The sequence below is a fragment of the Protopterus annectens genome, chromosome 2.part1 (genome assembly GCF_019279795.1).
Source record: "Protopterus annectens isolate FY-2018-M chromosome 2.part1, PAN1.0, whole genome shotgun sequence".
Lineage (NCBI taxonomy): Eukaryota > Metazoa > Chordata > Ceratodontiformes > Protopteridae > Protopterus > Protopterus annectens.
In genome coordinates, this window is record NC_056729.1 from 113,342,133 (window position 1) to 113,362,464 (window position 20,332).

Sequence of the window (20,332 nt, forward strand, 5' to 3'; positions counted from 1 at the left end):
CCGTATCAGACAAGATGTTTGCAGAGTGCTGCAAAACAGATTGTTGTAGCACACAAGCAAGGAGAAGCGCAAGATAACTTTAATTGTCAAAGCTGTTAAGTCAACAAGTCATTGAAATATGGGCATGTGAAATCAGGCACAAGCCCATTACAACCAAGACAGCAGGGTGTACATAGCCATATACCTGTCATAAATAAAGACTCTAGAGGATACTGGCAAAGCATGCAAGTCACTGTGATTAGGACACAATATGAGCTGAGAGAGAAGCAAGAATGAACGTGTTCACAAGAGTGACTTATTATTAGAATGTTCTATTGAATAAAGATAGTGGCAGCATACCAGGCGAATGTATTTGAAATGTAAAGCATATCAGACTATGGCTACTAGCAGAATTACGGATCTAAGACTAGTACACAAATGTGTGCATGTCACTGATGACAACAAGCCAGACAGATGAAAGCCAGTGCATAGAGCCATAACTAGGACATAGCAAAGTGGGTGGCTGCCCAAGGAGCAAGCTGTTTTAAGGCATGATCCGCTGGTACCTATGGTGCTCAAGTATAGTCCTGGTATTCATTTGTGAAGCTGCAATGGTATTATAGCTTTAATAATGAGTGCTGATACTATTAATACTGATAGTAGATTTTCAGACATGGTAGAACAGCTTAGTGAGCGAGGGTATGGCACTGGCTGTAGCAAGCTGCTTGTTACAGTGGTGGTAAGCACTCTATTACAGTAGCAATTTTTTTTCAGTTTTGAGGAGTCTTTTTCTGTTTTGGTTTTCAGACTTTAAATTGGGTGGTTCCTGTTTGGGAAATGAACTGGATGCTAATGCTTTCAGCAGCATCTTTGCAGAACAAGGATTCTGTGTTGTTCTTGAAGGTATGCTACACTATGGAATAAGTTAATATAAGACTTCTAATGGAATATGTGTCTTCTACTGTGATTGTCTAGCCCATGTAATACATGTAATAAATATTGTTAGGAGACAACATACACTTCTGAATCACTCCATTCAGACTGCATGATACAGAGAAGAGTGATGCATTTTGGGGAAAATATATATAAAAACATTAGCAAGTGCTGCATGTTAATGAACAAGTAAAACATTTGTAATTATTGAATTTTCAAGCTAAATCAGTAAAAGGACCATTAATGCCTTGGGAGCACCCACTTTAATATGGCACCACCTGCCTCTATTATAGTGAAGCAAGACAGTATCTAGAAGAATTTGTGGAAATCCATCCAGTTGTCATGATTTGGCTTAAGTGGAGCAATGGTTTCACTCTGTTTAATATGAGTAGGTAGTTTATTCCAGAAATGACTATGGGTTGGAAGATTAATTATACCAGTATATCCTGTTAAATCCTTAGAACAGATGTTTGTGAGCCTATTAGTTTTGTGAAAAAGATCAGCTTAGATAGGGTCTTTCGTGGTCATAAATACTAAACTTAAATCACCATGCAGGAATGTATAAGATACAAAGATAGGCATAATTCTCCCAGCTGGTAGCTAATGATCTTTAAGTCTATTTTTTTTTTTGCTTAGTAAAAACCTCTTGGCTTTTTTAATTTTTGTGATGTGTTTTGACTAAAGCTAGTCAATGGCAATGAATAATTGTACTGATAAAAAATGACAATTTATTTTTATCTAGACAAAATGCCTAAAGATATTAGTTGGACCAGACAGAAAGATTTTCTGACTAGTGTTGTGATGTGGTGGTCAAAGGTCAGGGGATTTTCAATGAAGGCACCACAGTTATCTGTTTATTTGTTTATTAATTTATTGACATTTGTTTACCGGGAAAGTCCAAATGGGCACAAGTGCCCTTTTTCAGTGGTGGCCCAGGGAGAAAAGCTCCACAGTATAATATTTAATGCAATCAATATTTACTATAACAAATTTTGTAATGCAGTTTCAGTGAATGCATAGCATAACAGTATAATATAATTTGTATCTATATTCACAAACATTAAATTTATAAGTATTGTATTCAAAATTTACAGATAGAAAAGTGGTGTATAAGACAGTTTGGAGTAAATTAAGAAATACAAGAGTAAGGTATAAGCAAGCCTGAGTGTTAACAAAGAAGTAGTGATAGAATAATAATTTGGTTGTGCTAATTAGAAGTAGGTATTGTAGTTTAAGAAGTACAATAAAGTGAGGTATTAGAAGGGGTTAAGCAGGTTAAGTGATTTAGTGCTTTAAAGGGAGGTATAAGAAAGGTGATGAATGGTATTAGATAGCTATGTCCCAGATGAGGAGTAGAAACAAAGTCAGGAGGCAGACAGGAAGTATTTTAGTAATGGTTTGAAAAGATGACTGTGTATGATAGACCTCATTGATACAGGATTTTTCTAAGATTTCTAAATTTTCTAAGATTTCCAAAAATCTCTAATGACTGAATCAATCTGAAGAAGGGGGTCATTTCTTCTATAGGCTGTAGAATATAATTGTTTTCCAAATTTAATGACAATGTATGTTGTAGCATTGGGTTTAAGCCAATTTTCTTTGCACTAGTTATTTCATAGGTCTAGACCAAGCTGCAGTGAAGTAGTATTGAAAATAGGGTGAGCAACAATGCCTAGTTCGAAATCATCAATAAATGCAGTTAGCCATAGGTTTGAGATATTGGAATGAAGTTCATAGAAGTAGACTGAATTGGTCTCAGCTCAGAGACTTGAGAAAAAAACACTGTTCACTTTTTTATTCTCAGATTGTTCCAGTTACTTTGAGTATATGTCATCTGTCTGACCGACAGTTTCGTATCCATCTCTTAATACAAAAACATTTGTGTCTTCTTCTTTGAGTTTCTTGACAATGCCAGCAAAAGAATCATGACAAATGCTTTAGACTGATCAAAGCTATTGTGTGAGACACCTGACAAACACCCACAGCTTCAATGACCCTTTTGAAGAGGTTTGCATGGTTATGTATAGCCTACAGCTCAATAAATTGGTAAAGATCCAGAGCAGTAAGCCTTTTGATATCTAAGATTATAAAGTCTGACATATTGCATTACATGGCTTGTCAAAGTAGACTATTTAGGTTAATGCACTTATAGTTGCCAGGAATGGGGGTATGGCCACCTATGATAAGGACATTGCAATTGCCATTTTCACATGTCAGGAGCATACCCAGTGGAGAAGCTTAGATTTCAAAGTTTCAAGAAAAAACTCTGATAGATCATTTTTATCACCAGTGCTTGGGCATACAGAAATTATATTGGGGCCTATGGACATGTTATTTTAGCTTCTAGAGAGGGAAGTTATGACTTGAGCCATGCTTAAACTGGAGAGTTGAAACTCAGGGATTTGTGGAATGTCTAGGACTGTGGCTGGTGTGAAATTAGCACTAGCTATATCTGCTAGTATGTTGGCAATACCTTTGTATTCAAGTAGGTATTGCCATTGTGGATTAGTTCAAAGCATTTCTGAGTGTTGTTTCATAGTCTTCTGACATAATTTAAGAGCAATCTGCAGTGTTCCTTGGTTTATGCTTCTATTCTCAGTTCAGTTTTAGATTTGGCTTCCTACCAGGGATTTTTAGCTCTTTACTTGTTTTCTTGGTGGAAAACATTAGGTGGTCAAATTGTAATTTGTTGTAGACATTTAGTCATTTTGTTTTTCTTTTATTGCACATGGTCTACCCTGTATATGTGGGTAGACCATCAAGGTATATATTTTTGCATTTGTAGAAAAAAGCAAGTGAATAATATGCCATTTGTTGTTCTTTCTTGCAATACTTTGTAAGTATTTAGTCATTTTTTTCTTTTATTGTACAGCTTGTTTTTGTGGGTAGATTACCAAGATGTATGTTATTAGATTTGCAGAAAAAATCAAGACAATAAAATGTCATTTTCTTGTTCACATTCAAGTTATAAAAATAAAATCAGAAAAGGCTGTTGTAAATGAATTGCCCTTGCTTTTTAGCTCCATGAAAGGTGTAGACATTTATACCAACATATTCATCACTTTCTGAAAGTCTCTTCTTTCCTACTTTTCTATTTACAGAAAACATCACCGAGTTGACAGATATTTGTGTAGTAGCAGCTTTTTGCGACCAAAACTATGCTGTCTTGTTGGTTTTAACATTATACAAGATAATGTGTTCAGAATGTGAAAACATAAATTCTTATGACTCCTTTTCTCTTTAGCAAAAAGGGGAATTCTTATATTCATGAAACAATAACCATTTTATAGACTTTAGCACACAAAATAATTTTTACAGAGTACACATTAACTTTTGATAAACTATAAAAAAATGCATATTTTCTTTCATTGTCAAACTGCCTACAGATAAGACATATTGATAATATAAAAGTAATTTCTAAGTTATTGCTTAGAACACTATGGACTTTACAAATATAGCTGCTTTATATTCTGAATTGTTTTTGCACAGTACAATTGGATGAGGTTGTCATCCTAATTGTTTAACTTTGAAGAGGTCGCTATATCATTCAACATAACATTTGAATTTACGCACTAGAGAAACTGTGCTAGACTGTCATTTTTCCACATCTGTCCCATCCTCCAATTAAGACCAGTACTGGTCCCATGCAAACAGTAAATGAGGTTTATGACAAAAGGCCTCAGTTGTTTAAGGCAAGCAACCTCAGTAGGGAAGTGTACCTGTGCTACTCGAGTTATATAAAAAGCAATATTATGGTACATTTTTAATTACAAATGGCAACACAGTGGATTAACATGTTGATAGTGTGTGCAATGAAACAGCCATGCCTTAATCTCCTTTGCTGTAGAGAAAAAAGATGACCAAGGTTTTTTTCTGAAAAAACAAGTTAGTATGGTATAGTATGTCAACTGTTAATGAAAATCAAAAGTTCATGGTAAATTTCTACAGTATTCTGTTAGTTAAGGTAAAATGCTATTAGTTAAAATGGCTGATTCTTGTAAACAAAAAAATAGACACAACGTTTGGCAAAAAGATTAGTTTTAGTGACACTCTTTGTAAAGGTTTGCAGATTACGACTTGAAAATGAGACCCTCCCCCTTAAGGCACCTACTCATATAAAACCTTCAGATCACTATGTTACAATCAAAGCATATAACGTCATGCAATTACTCACTGTACAGGATTAATTGAAAATCCTAATTAGTGGCCCTGTACAATAATGGCAAAAATAAAAAAATAAACATTGAGAGCCTGGAAAGCCTTGGAGAGCCTCGGCTGTGGGTAGGCTACTGTGTACGTTATCCACAAAACCAGGGGTATAGCCTGAGTAAGCCTCATGCCCATAGTACCACACTATTCTTGCAGAAAGAGAAAAGTGTCCAAACATAGACTTAGTTTCAGTGGCAGAAAGAAATAACTAATTAAATAGTGATCATAATATCAAACTGCACTGCAGGTAACGTTATACTAAAAAAAATTACCATCTACTGAAAATCTCAAACAACTAACCTTATGCTCCACAGGTAGTATAGAACAAAAGGATGCTAATGAGTAGGTGGTGGGACACTGCTGAAGTTATGTATTTCAGCTTTTGTGCTGCTTACACTGTAGGGTGCAGTTTTACATACTGCATTCTGTCTCTCGATGTTTTTTTTGTGTGACAATATTGTACAGAGTCACTGATTCGAACTTTCAACAAGCTCTATACGATGAATAGTTGCATGATGTTACATGCTTTAATTTTAACATAAGAAGCCTAAGGCTTCTAAATCCACTTCTACATACCAAAATAAAGTTCATTTTACAGTATACATTTCAAGAAAAAATGAAGGTGACAGTCACTTTTTATGATATCTGAAATGCAACACTCGTAAGAAAACTTTCAGTATAACAATTAGCTTTGTTTTTTCTTTTGTTTTCTTTCTTTTTTTTTTTTTTTGAGAGAATGGAGGAGTGCAAACAGGTATTGCAGAGACATGCACTTGAAGTGAAGACTAAGGCAAACCACATTCAAAGAGATGGTTTAAATAACCTAATAGTTCTGGAAATGACTACCTAACATTGCATAATGTTTTATTTTGTTTGTTTGTGTCTTTCGGCTTTTCCCGGTTAGGGGTCGCCACAGCGGAACTCCGGTCCACTAATGATTGGTTGTTGATTTTCACATGCTGAGTTACCAGCCCTGATGCACAACCTTCAACGAAGGTATGCCCATTCACGCATGTCTCTACACAGAAGATGCTCTAGCTGAGAATCGAACCGGACAGCGTCTTCCTGTGAGGCAACAATGCTACTGCAGCACCACCACCATGTTTTTGCATATTACTTACACATTTTCCACTTCTTGATATGTTATTTTTCTAGCAGTGAAATGATTCAGCTTCAAGAGTTTTCTGAGCCACTTGTGAAAATACTTAACTGCTAGAATTAGCATCCTATTATCTAGACTGAAAGACTAAGTAACCATGCAGGAATGAATAACTTGTCTTATGTGAAACAATGTTTTTGTGCAAATAAGTTCAAACAGGTGGATGAGTACTGATTTGAATTAAGCACAGGAAACCTTGGCTGTCTTGGCTGTTAGGTTCAATCTCAGCCTTCCCACTTTTGCTTTCAAGGAATTTCTGAATTATTGAAATGGTAGGGAAGGCATGTACCACTCCATTAGTAAAATGAATGAAAAAAATGCAGTTTGCAAGTGGTTGACTGACATTGTAAAGAGGAACGTTTTGAAGCTGTTCATTCAGATGGGAAGCATACATGTCTATTTTGGGCATAACAAATGCCTTTACAGTTTAACAGAAAACTGTGGTGACTGGTTTCCATGCCTGAGACAGGCACACTTGTCTAAGGAGGGAATCTGTCATAGATTTTTGTCCTCCATCAGGAGTAAGTTGGTTGAAATTTCTCATTTCCAAATCTAGGCCAGTATACAGAAACAACATTTATGTAGCCATGTGGTGGCAAAATAGCATAAAGTCACACAGTGTGGTCAGGAGATGAATGATAATGTAATAGAAGCCACTTACTGTGATGTTGATCAACTAATCAAGGAACAGTCTGGTAAAAACCCAGCAAGCCATGTAAAGAGTGTCATTGTGTGACATTATGTGACAGCATCCATGGAATCTAACAAATAGCATGCAAGTAGCATGCCTGTGACAATACACATTCAAATGTGTAAATATAACAGCTGATTACGATAACAAGGGCTTCACAGCAAAGTCCTTATCAATTTATTGGAATAAATAGGGAGGAACTTGGTGCATAGGGTGGTTAGTAGGAGGGAAGAGCAAGGAGAGGAACACATAGAAGGGTATGGGAAACAAAATGTGTGTTAGGTGTGGGGCGGCAGTGGTATGATTTTTTTGTGGGACAGATGCAAATTTTCTTTATCCCAAAAAGGGTAGAGGGGGAAAGTAGCAAGAGAAAGATGTGGGCAGAAAGAAGGCATAGTAATGGCTGCTGCTGCAGAAAAACACAAAACAAGGTACAAAGAACAAGTATTGTCCACATATTTCATTTGGCAAAAGTTTTACACTGGCTATCCTTCCTGATGTAACCCTCCCCATTTAACTGGGTTGGGACCGGCACAAAGAAATGCACTGGCTTGTACACTCCCCAGGGGGACATCTAGAAAGGTGCTTGGTTGGACAGAGGAAGGAGGACAAGGAGACCTGGTGGTGGAATGAGGAACTACAGGAGAGGATACAGAGAAAGAGATTAGTGAAGAAGAAGTGGGATTGTCAGAGAGATGAAGAAAGTAGACAGGAGTATAGGAGATGAGGCGTATGGTGAAGAGAGGGAGGTGGTTAAGGCTAAGGATAAGGTGTATGGAGAGTTGTATGAATGGTTGGACACTAAGGAAGGAGAAAAGGACCTGTACTAATTGTCTAGACAAAGGAACTGAGCTGGGAAAGATATGCAGCAGGAAAGGGTGATAAAGGATAGTAATGGAAACGTACTTACAGGCAAGGAGAGTGTGTTGAGCAGATGGAAAGAGTACTTTGAGGGGCTGATGAATGAAGAGAATGAGAGAGAAAGAAGGTTGGATGATGTGGGGATAGTGAATCATGAAGTGCAGTGGATTAGCAAGGAGGAAGTAAGGATAGCTATGAAGAGGATGAAGAATGGAAAGGCTGTTGGTCCAGATGACATACCTGTGGAAGCATGGAGGTGTTTAGGTGAAATGGCAGTGGAGTTTTTAACTAGATTGGTTAATGAAATCTTGGAAAGTAAGAGTATGACTGAGGAGTGGACAAGAAGTGTTTTGGTACTGATTTTTAAGAATAAGGGTGACGTGCAGAGCTGTAGTAACTACAGAGGGATAAAATTGATCAGTCACAGCATGAAGTTATGGGAAAGAGTAGTGGAAGCTAGGTAAAGAAGGGAGGTGAGGATTAGTGAGCAGCAGTATGGTTTCATGCTGGGAATGAGCACTACAGATGTGATGTTTGCTCTGAGAGTGTTAATGGAGAAATATAGAGAAGGTCAAAAGGAGTTGCATTGTGTCTTTGTGGACTTAGAGAAATCATATGACAGGGTGCCTAGAGGGGAGTTGTGGTATTGTATGAGGAAGCTGGGAGTGGCAGAGATGTGTGTAGGAGCTGTACAGGATATGTACAAGGGTAGTGTGACAGTGGTGAGGTCTGCAGTAGGAGTGACAGATGCGTTTAAGGTGGAGGTGGGATTACATCAAGGATTAGCTCTGAACCCTTTCTTATTTGCAATAATGATGGACAGGTTGACAGATGAGATCAGACAGGAGTCCCCGTAGACTATGATATTTGCGGATGACATTGTGATCTGTAGTGAGAGTAGGGAACAGGCTAAGGATACCCTGGAAAGGTGGAGATATGCTCTAGAGATCTGAGGAATGAAGGTCAGCAGGACTAAGACAGAATATAGGTGTGAGAATGAGACGGAGTATAGAGGAATGGTGAGGATTCAGGTTTATATTATGTTATCGAATACTCATGTATTCAAAAATGTAATAGTTGACCCGTAAATGTCGAAAATGTCAAATGTCGAAAATTTCAACGGAGATCTCCATACAGTGCGGAAATGGAAGTTTTCCATTGCCTGCACTGTATGGCAATCTTGGAGTTGATATATTTAAGTAGGGGGGTGTGGGGGGGTGCAGCTCCTCATGACGGGGGTGCAGGGGGGCTTGCCTACTTACAGCATTTTAAATGGTTTGCTTGGGTGGGTGTTTGTATTTTTTGTAGCTGTTCGACGTTTGACAGTTTTGACATTTAGGGGTCGACTATTACGTTTTCGAATACATGAGTATTCGATAATGTAATATAGTGCCCGAGGATTCAGGGAGTAGAGTTGGTGAAGGAGGATAAGTTTAAATACCTGAGATTAACAGTTCAGAGTAATGTGGAAGAGAAGTGAAGAAGAGATTAAAGGCAGGGTGGAGTGGGTGGAGAAGAGTATCAGGAGTGATTCCTGTCAGATGGGTACCAGCAAGAGTGAAAGGGAAGGTCTTCAAGAGGGTAGTGAGACCAACTATGTTATATGGGTTGAAGACGGTGACATTGACAAAAAGGCAGGAGTCAGAGCTGGATGTGGCAGAGTTAAAGATGTTAAGATTTGTATTGGGTGTGACAAGGATGGACAGGATAAGGAATTAGAATATTAGAGTTTCAGCTCAGGTTGGGCACTATGGAGACCAAGCCAGAGAGACAAGATTTTGTTGGTTTGGACATGTGCTGAGGAGGGATGCTGGGTATATTGGTTAAAGGATGCTAAGGATGGAGCTGCTGGGTAAGAGGAAAAGAGGAAGGCCTAACATATGGTTTATGGATGTGGTGAGAAAGGACATGTAGATGGTAGGTGTGACAGAACAAGATGCAGAGGACAGGAAGAAATGGAAACAGATGATCCACTGTGGCAACCCCTAATGGGAACAAAGAAAAGAAGAAGAAGGTGCAAAGAACAACAGAAGTATTGGCACAAAAAAGGGGACACAAAAGTGAGATACAGACAGAGAGCAACAGGGAACTTGGTAATAGGGAAGGTTGGACTATGAGCAGACGAAGGAAATGAAAAACAAGAAAGGAGAACATCATGATGAAGGATTGGCTGGGAAGAGAGCTGACATTTGTGCTGCCTGGTGCCAGTCAGAAGAAATCACCTCTTAGTTCTTATCTCAATACTAGTCTCCCTCATTACTAATGCTATCAACACTGACCTCAAACATCTTATCCTTATCATGATGGCATCTTCCCCTTGGAATCCAATTATAACCAACACATCCACAATCACAAACTTCAAACCACATTCACAAAATGATGAACTTAGACACAAGAAAACTGGCTACTTATCAATGCCCTAAAATCTAGCACTATGGTCTATGGAATAGCAAAAAAGCTTACCAAAATGGTAACTTTGCCCACTAGTCCTGGAACAAAAGTATTTAGAACTTTCACCTCACATTCCTTCAAAAAACACATTGACAACACCATTGCAAAACCCTTGCCCAGCTCAAACTCCAGTCTGCTAACCCAACAGCCTGCATAGCCTATTCTAAAAATGTACTAATACTCAAAATGGGATATAGACTACCGTTCATAGCATTCCACTCTAGTTCAAATACAGAAATCTACAAAGAGCAATACACAAAGTATGCAGATTTGTTGTCTATGGTGACTAAAGTCCCCAACAATGCTACCTGCTGGAACATTGTAAATGGTTACCAGTTAGTGAAAGGGCAACCTCTCTTTTTTCCTGCCTAATTTTCAAAATTCGCAGTCAAGGATACTGCCCACCAATAAGGTCTAAACTACAAAGCAGTCAACAAAGATCTCTCTAAGTGAGGATGCCAATAACACCATATCCCAAGTTAGACACAGATTCAAAATCACTACTGGTGAAATAGTCTTCTCTAAATTGACTCCAGCAGAATGGAATCATCTAATATCTGAAATCATACAAGAAGGCACACTAAATAGTTTTAAAAATATACTGAAAGAAATGGAGCAGTCTAAGCATATAGTACAGCAAGCAGGTAAAAAACTAAGGTGAGAGGTAGCAGCTATCACAGTAAATAAAGTCCTTCTCAAATCTCTGTTCACATCATAGTATAATGTGCAAATGACAATGTTACCATTTTCCCTTCATATAGTATTATCTGATGCAAAACAGCAGAGCCATAGTTTGCTCGTCTAGTGCCTGTCTCTATGATCCAGCACCTCCCCTCTGCTGTACAAATGAAGAGCTCCCCCCAAAAATTACCAATCAGCTTCCTACACTATGGCCAGATGGGTCTATGACAACGGATCGAATATACTAAATATCGAACAGCTGGAAAACCAAAAATGCAGGTAATAGAAACTCGTTTTATGAGATCACGGTACAGTGAAAGTCGGGAAATTTGCCCTTTCACTGTAGTGCGAAATCGTTGTTAGTATATATATATATATATATATATATATATATATATATATATATATATTTATTTATTTAGCGGGGAGTGTGGGGGACACAGCCCCCCACAAAACAGATTTCTATTACCTGTGTTTTTGATTTTCTGGTTGTTCGATATATAGTGTATTCGATCTGTTGTCATAGACCTGGCCAGATCCATGCCCCCTCTGCAAGATCGAGAAAAAAAAACCTTTGGCTTTCTACAGCCAGGTACACACCCCCTTAGATTCAATGTACAAAAAAAAACCCTCTTTTTTAGCTTAAGGCACACAAACTGCTAAAGTACTTTTGAGTATCGGTATTCAGAAACGCTGGTACTAAAAGAAAATGCAGAAGTTGCACATCTTTGTTGTTCCCACTAATATTTCACATCCAGGGCAACTACTTCTTTCACCCCATGCTTGTTACTCTACTGCAAAATAGGTTACCTACATGTACATACTGTAATTGTCATGCCCAGAAGGGTTTCACACTCTGAATACTCTGTGCTGCAGTTGTCATCTTGTATACCGCATTTTGAGAATTTGAATATCAACATTATTTGCACATTTTATTTAACATCTGTTTACCGGGAAAGTCCGAATTGGAACAATGCCAGTTTTCAGTAGAGACCCAGGCAGAAAGACTCATACTTCTCAACTGTACAAATTTTCACAGAATGTCCAGATTTTTGCCTCATATTTTCAGTCCATTCCTCATAAAATTTAGTTTTTCTGGCCAATCTTTGGCAAATCATTGAGCATTAAAGTCAGGAAATATTGACAGATAACTGAGTTTCAGACTTTATACCCTTCAGGAAATTCATGCTAATGCAAAACTTGTTATTCTATAAACTTTCTATGTTTGTAAGAGAAATATTTAAAAACTGTCCTTGTTTTTAGGCCTTTGTCCCCCCATTATTTATGGCTTTGTCCAGATTTCTTGCTATAAGAGGTCACTCAAGATGCATTTCTTTGTAATGTGGGAGGAAAATAGAGTAACCCACACAAATGCAGGGAGGGCATGCAGAAACCACAAAGAAGGCAACTCTGCTGAGAATTTAACTGGAAAACTTCTTGTTGTGAGGTGATAACACTACCACTGCACCATTGCACCATCCAGCCATGTTTTGTAACTTGTTTTAATTGGTATAGGTTTGCAACTTATTTTAATTGACATTGGTTTATTGTCTTAGAAGTTTTTGAATATCTTGCTATTTGACCCACTGTTCTGTTTTGTACTTTTAGTATAATTGTTGCCGCATGAACATGAGTCATGACTGGAAAAGGTCTGAGGACCATTCCGCCTACCCAGTTATCAAATGTAATGAATAAATTAAATAAATAAATCCCTCTTGGACCCAGATACTGGTGGCCTAATGAGCAGGACCAGGTAGTCGTGAAACTCTTCTAATCACACAAGGACATGCTCCAAGTGGCCAATACAAGTGTCAGCTGCCAGCCCATCAATGGCACCATCACGTTCTCCACTTCCATCCACTAGAATGAGTCCTGAAATATGGAGACTGAATGCTTGAAAGAATGGACATACATATGCTAAGTCTGAGATGCCATTTCTCAGAATATTCCATTTTCTCTGAGGTACGATGATCTTGGAGGTGGTATATATAAGATTGGGGTGTGTAGTGGGCTTGGTCCCTATATTGGGGTGTGCAGGTGACTTGCCCTCTCTTCAAATAAAAGTTTTAAGGAGAAGAGAGATTTCGAGATTCACTCTTTTCCAGGTTTTCTATCTTTTTTTTTTCAGCTTGTCGACACTTAGCGTTTCGAGTGCCAACATTTCAATAGGGAGCCATTGTGGCAAGTACTGCATAAAATAGTGACATAAATGGAGAGAAACAAAACAAAGGCATTAAATAAATGTAGAAGAAGGCAGTGTAAAAGAGAGACAGTCACACCTGAGGAAAAAAAATAATATTACATTAGTAATATTGTGCAACCCTGTTATACATAAAATTGCATTGAGCACTAAAATGTAGACAAAACATTTGCCATTAAAAGGGATACTGTTATGCTAGACGGCATAGGATGGCATGGTCTAAGCAATCATCCTTCTGTTTGTATGTGAGGATAATACTGTATGTGGTACAATGAGTGACAGCATGGGCCACTGAAGGTGGACTGAGACACCTCCACTGCACTGTTGTGTGGTCAGTGTGGCCAAGGAACATGAAAAGAGGCATCAGACATGGCCTACCATACAGAGGCCTGCAGGACAACATGTAGCTCAGGTCAGTGGGATATAACAAACACAGATGCTAAAATAGTGGCCTAACGTGGGGCCACATACTATGATTTGCAGTCACATGGTATGACATATACTAACCACCAATAAATTACATAGTTCACATCTATTCTGCATACCCAGGCTATGCTAGGTAAAACTGGCATTCATAAGGAGCAGAGAACGGATAGACTGTAGATTATGCCATGCAGGCTGAGTAGTACTCCCTGTTTGGATGGCAGGGCTATGATAAGGGACATGGCAATGGGGAGGGGGGGCAAGCCCATGTGTGTGACGTAGAGTATTAAAGAAGGAATACTGAAAGAACAACCAGAGGCAGGCAAGTAATCATTACCCTGACAAAGATGTCATTGCACATAAGGAAGGTGAGTGGGAGGGACCACAACAGCTGGACTGTACCATGCATGTGTGTCAGGAGACATGTAATACTTGTAGGAGGAGTTACCACTACTTGCAATATTGTAACAATACATAGTTCTACAGGTATCAATAATATATGCAACTGTAATATATCTATATATAAATCTATATACCTTTCATCATATATATATATATATATATATATATATATATATATATATATATATATATATATATATATATATATATGTGAGTGTGTGTGTGTGTGTGTGTGTGTGTGTGTGTGTTCCTTCATCTAGAAAATCTTTCCGTATGCCCTCAAAGTATTGTTGTCCTTAATCTCTTCAGAAGCTGAACAACATAACAGAAAAGGATACTGTTTATTAATCAAATGTCATGCATTTGGCTGAACATCTTTGGCATCTGGCATGAGATCTGGAACACTTTCCTTTAAATTCTCTCCCTGTTGACAAGTAAGAACAATGTGGCATCTCCTCAGGTCTCTGCAGGGATGCCTGAATTGCTCACCAGTGTGGGTGATGTCCATTGTATCACTCATCAACCTGGCAAGGCAGTGCCAGGTATCCACCTTTTTACTGCTGACCCTCAAAAGAGGTACCCAGCAAGTGTCCGTGGTTGTGACTGTGCATAGAAGAAAGAAAGCCCAATCAACACCCCTGAGGCCATGGCCATTTCATAGGTCACAATCTGAGTAAACATGTAGAACGTTTGCATCCATGCACATTGCAGGCATCATGTGATGCACATCGACTGGCAACAGGGTAGTGTGACACTGCATGATGGCGCCATATAGTAATGCACAAATGAACAGGTTTTTAGGTACCTGGTAGGCAATTGATCTGTGAGGATCTTAAGGAGCCTCACTTTACCTCCCCATGGTAGTTTTTAGCCCTTATGTTTTGCATACAAATAACTCAGAGATGGGCTGAACAAGGGTAAGTTGGGGCATTTTCATGTTTACCCTATTCATAGGAGACAGCAGTGCTAAACCAGGGGTCAATTTATTTTATTTTAATTGACATTGGTTTATTGTCTTAGAAGTTTTTGAATATCTTGCTATTTGACCCACTGTTCTGTTTTGCACTTTTAGTATAATTGTTGCCGCATGAACATGAGTCATGACTGGAAAAGGTCTGAGGACCATTCCACCAACCCAGTTATCATATGTAATGAATAAATTAAATAAATAAATCCCTCTTGTACCCAGATACTGGTGGCCTAATGAGCAGGACCAGGTAGTAGTGAAACTCTTCCAGTCACACACGGACATGCTCCAAGTGGCCAGTACAAGTGTCATCTGCCAGCCCATCAGTGGCACCATCACATTGTCCATTTCCTACCTGGTTGCATTCAGTGACCTAGAGGCAGCATCCCCAGATGGAGAGACTTCATTTCTGCTAGTGGCAGACCATGGGGGCTATTACTGAATCCCCCAGGTCAACTCCCACTTGATGACCAATGTCACTCTTTAGTGAGATAGGACATGAGGCACATGCAAACCCAGCAAAGGATTACAGGGCAGGTTGACAGTGAGATGACTCCTGCCGCATCACAGCTACAGGTATAGTGGTAACCATTTGAAATGTCGGGATCCACTAGAATGAGTCCTGAAATATGGAGACTGAATACTTGAAAGAATGTACATACATATGCTAAGTCTGAGATGCCATTTCTCAGAATATTCCATTTTCTGTGCTAAACCTGGAGTCAATTTATGGTAACCATTGATTTGTCTAAATTGAGTTTGACTAGAATAAGAGAAGTACTTTGCTTTATGTGGAGTTGGAGATATTTCCATAGAAGTGGTATTCTCAGTGATGCAAAGCTACCTGTGTAACATATTCTATTTATTTTACAAATGAGACTGAGATCCATTGAGTGGGTGTTTATGATACCTTTGGACTTGTGAATGTGTAATAGTTCTGATAGAATAGGATCTGCTGAAAGTGTATACATGGGACAGAAGTCACCTTTCTGTAGACCTGTATTATAAAGAGAAGAGAGATAAGGCTTTGAGATTGGCTGCATACCTTCTATGATTTGAATCATTGATTGTGAAAGGGGCAATTGACTCAGTGATCATCATAAGGAGCGCAGAGTACAGTGGAAGATTACATCTCCAGATGTGCATGCAATAAATTTAGATATAAGGTGTAACGATGAAAAAGGTCTTCCTTATAACAGTGGATATATGGTGATGAAAGTACAGTTCATTGTCAATATAGGTTCCCAGATCTCTAGCTATGCAATCAGTTTTCAGGGGTGTGTTGTCAGTGTGAAAGTTACAAGGACATCCGTGCTTACCAAAATATATAATTATACACATTGTGGCATTTAGTTTTAGTCCATGGTTTTGACACCAGCTATTTGATCAGATCAGGACAGGCCCTCTTGGAGAATCTTGGTGTCCTCTGGGGAGTTTATGATGCCATCAAGATTGCAGTCATCTGTCAAGTTAGTCAGCCATAAAGACTTAGCATTAGGTTTATCCTCTGAGAAGTAAATACCAAAGAAGATTGGCCTAAGAACTAAACTCTGTGGTGTCAAGCTGGTGATAGTTCTTTGGAGGAGGTGCAGCCATCCTCCCTAACTTCTTTGGCTCTATTTGCTATCCAACAAGTCACACAGGGATTGTCATTTAGATGGATGATTTTTAGCTATGATACCTGCATGTGGTATGGTCTTAACACCTTTGTGAGGTCTAGCCATACAACATGCACTACTTTGCCCTCATCCATTGTTTCAGTAACATTTTCAAAGAAGTCTACCAGGTTAACTAGGCGGGACCTGCTCTTGACAAATCCAAACTAGGTTGGTTTGAAATTCTGTATTTTACCAATATGCTTATTTACTAATTCCATAATGATCATTTCCATAGCTTTACAGATGAGTATGGCCAGGCTTATGGGTCTATAGTTACACTGTTCTGTTGAATCCCTATCTCTGCATAAAGGAATAACTGTTGCTGTCCTGCATTCATCTGATATGAAGCCTGTTTTGAGGCTAATATTGGATAGCTCCTGTAGGGATCAGACAAGTCATGCTTCAGGTTGAGCAGTAGGCAGCCTGGTATGTATGTTACTGGCATTAGATAACACCTTGAGAACTCATTCTTGTGAGATCTGAGAATAATTTGCCAATGTAGTATTTGAGGTGGTAATGAAATAAAGGACTGATTGTGTACATCTCATGTAAGCCATGACTCAGAGCATGATGACTCTGTAGTGCCTCTATGGCCCATAATACAACCTGCATTCCATAAGGGGTCAGTGACTCCCACAAAGCAGACACAATGCTTTTTGCAGTATTTCATGATTGTGTATGGTCAGGTAAGAGCCTCATTGCTCAGTTTTGATCTGGTATGTACTGCATAAGTTGTGCAATTCATAAACATTAACTTTTGTTTGGCTCATTTGCATAACTGATGATCTATAAGCCTGAAATTGTGTGATAAATGCAGCTGTGTCCCACTGAATTGCTCATCAAACTATGGAAATTCACTGCTGAGAAAAACATGGAATTGGGGACTTCGCAAATCACATTTCTAGCAGTTGCACTTACCTGCAGTTGCCATATTGTTTAGTGGACAGTGATGTGTGGAGAGACTATGAGGGTAGCATTATTACTGTTCTTCTGTTGTACTTATTTTAGTGAACTTGGGCAACATCTGACTGCAGATGTGGAGTGGAGCATCACATGAGAGCATGCTATGTAGCTGTGCATTCCTTTTTCACAGTGCTTTATTGATGACAGCTTGAAGCATCTCTGAAGGAGGCAGGGGGCACATACCATATGCAAGAAGGAGCTGTCTTCTTAAATCCAGCTTTCTGTTCTATGAAGCAAGTATAGGGATTATGGAATACCGCACATGAACCATTCTGTGGCAGGCTGGGTGGATTTGTCTTATTCACATTATTGTGTATCACATTACCTAGGGACCCCTATATAAGTTACATGTAACATACTCAGGATTGACTTACAGTGGGTCTCACTCTTCTATTGGGCTGAACACCTACAAAGGCCAGAGTGCAAGAATTTCTGTACATGGTTATTTGTCTGATATATTTTTTTCTTGTAGAGGCATATGGTAGACAGGTACATATGTAACCCATGCTGCAGACCTCCACCATGGTTGACAGACATAGTAAAGGTGCAGAAAGCTCTAGTTATCCACAAGTGAAGTGGAGGCTAGATGTGGAATGGTGTGGGGACATGCTATATGGACCGCATCCACTCATCTTCACATACTGTCACAGCACAAACAGTAACATACTGGATAGCTCTGTGTGGAAGAGACACACTTGTGACCTGCTAAAAATGATTGCCAGACTACAGCAACCTGTTGATCTAGCATGTGGCTCTTGGAAGATCAGGTGTGACACAGCGTGTGCTCACTGTGGACTGTAGGTTCAGGGCCTGTATTGTGAATGCAGCAGAAATCAGTGGCCAGTTGCTTACATATATGTATATGTCAACTTTTACAGACCAAAGTGGCTCCAGAAGAGTATAAAATAATGGAGAAGTTCTCCAAGGGGCAGACTGATGTCCTATTGCAGGCTGCCTATAAACATGGCCAGTATATCTTCCTAACTGACATGATGGATCAGAACATCTACAACTATGTATGACTGCATTGTTGTGGATTAAAATGCTGTCAGTAGTCATAATAAGTCAGTATTAATGCACAACAGGGTTACTGAACTGACCCACTATGTCTGCATCATAGCAACCAACCTCCCACTGGAGAGGATGGTCAGGGTTTGGGGTATGCCTACGCAGACATCAGTCTAAGAAATGGAGGAGTTCATGACATTTCTGTCTGTGGTTATTGACCCCACTCTCATAACCAGTGGTGAACTGAATATTTAAGAAACACTTCAATCATTATCATGGGTGTCTGTGGGTGATACCCCATGTGGGAATGCTCATACATACATGTCATGTACTGCAACATGCCAAATTCAGAACTAGTCATATAGTGAATATGGTCATATCATCCCTACCAGTATAGCAGGGCTTCAACTGTAATGGGATTCTGCACTAAGTAAATAGGCCGATATTCTTTGCATACCATACTGTTTAGATCTGTTGCACACCTGAGCCTAGGGTAACCATTAAGCAGCACTAATATATCTGGGTGTTTCTGCTTTCACAGGTGATTCTATATATGGGTCCTCTATCATGAGTGTCAGCATGTGAGATGTTAGGGAAGCATCTGATCTTGATGATGATGGCAGCCAAAAGGGAGGCACAGACTGTGAATTCAGTACCACTGCAGACCTGGGTACTGTGTTGGTCATATCACCCTTCCCTTTAACTAATAGAGCTCCTTTGCCCATGTAAGCCACCCCTCTGTCCCAGGTGATAATTGTAGGATAAGAACTGTTTTATGCAGTGGCACGGGGTCATCCTTTTTATTACCTCCCAGGCAACAGTGAATGCTAGGGACAGCTATAAGGGGAATCATGTCATGGTTAGCAGTGACTTGGTTCCTGCTCCATAACCAAGCTGAGTGTCTCGATGGCCATTACACATTGGAACTTCACAGCTATTATATCACAGCTATTATACAAGCACAAACAAATATCACCATGGTCACTTCATGGCTGATTTGTGTAGTGTATTGCCCATGATATTACATTAGAGAGGGCTTCACCTATTAAGGCTACATTTTTGAAAGGTGCTGGGGGAATAATATATCTTTTATGGGTCTGTCTGCTGCTTCACATAGCAATCCATCTTCTGCCATTTGTGTGGCATTTGACCATGATACAGTATCTGCTTGGTCTAGTTCCTGAAGTGCTATATACTTCATGTTTACTATCATTGTTGAGGGTGCTGTGAGCCACCATGGAGGCATATTGATATGGGGTGTATGTGTTGGATATCTTTCTAGCACAGCCCTCCACTTCCACCCAAAAGGCACACCATCCTGTATGCTAGCCATGGATCATGCCGGTAGCATTCCTTAGAGGGAACACACACATTGTTGAGAACATGCATGGTTGACACATATCTACTAAGGGCATACATGAACAGTCACACATAAAAATCTGTGTGGGTTATAACAAACCACATACACTCTGACCAGGCTCTACCCACCCCAGCAGAAATAACCTACTCTGGAGACATCAATATCCCCACCCTCCACCGCCATGTGCAGTCTTCCAAACTCATCCACTAACCAGGCTATGACACACAAGCACACCCACATTATGGTCCCCGGTAGTGCTAGTTGCCAAACTCTGCCATTGTGGTCCTCCTCCCTTGTGTATATGATGACATTTATGCCCTGTCATTAGTGGCCTTTGACCAGGTAGCTTATGTCTGATGTGCAATGTGACTAGGCAACGCACTATAA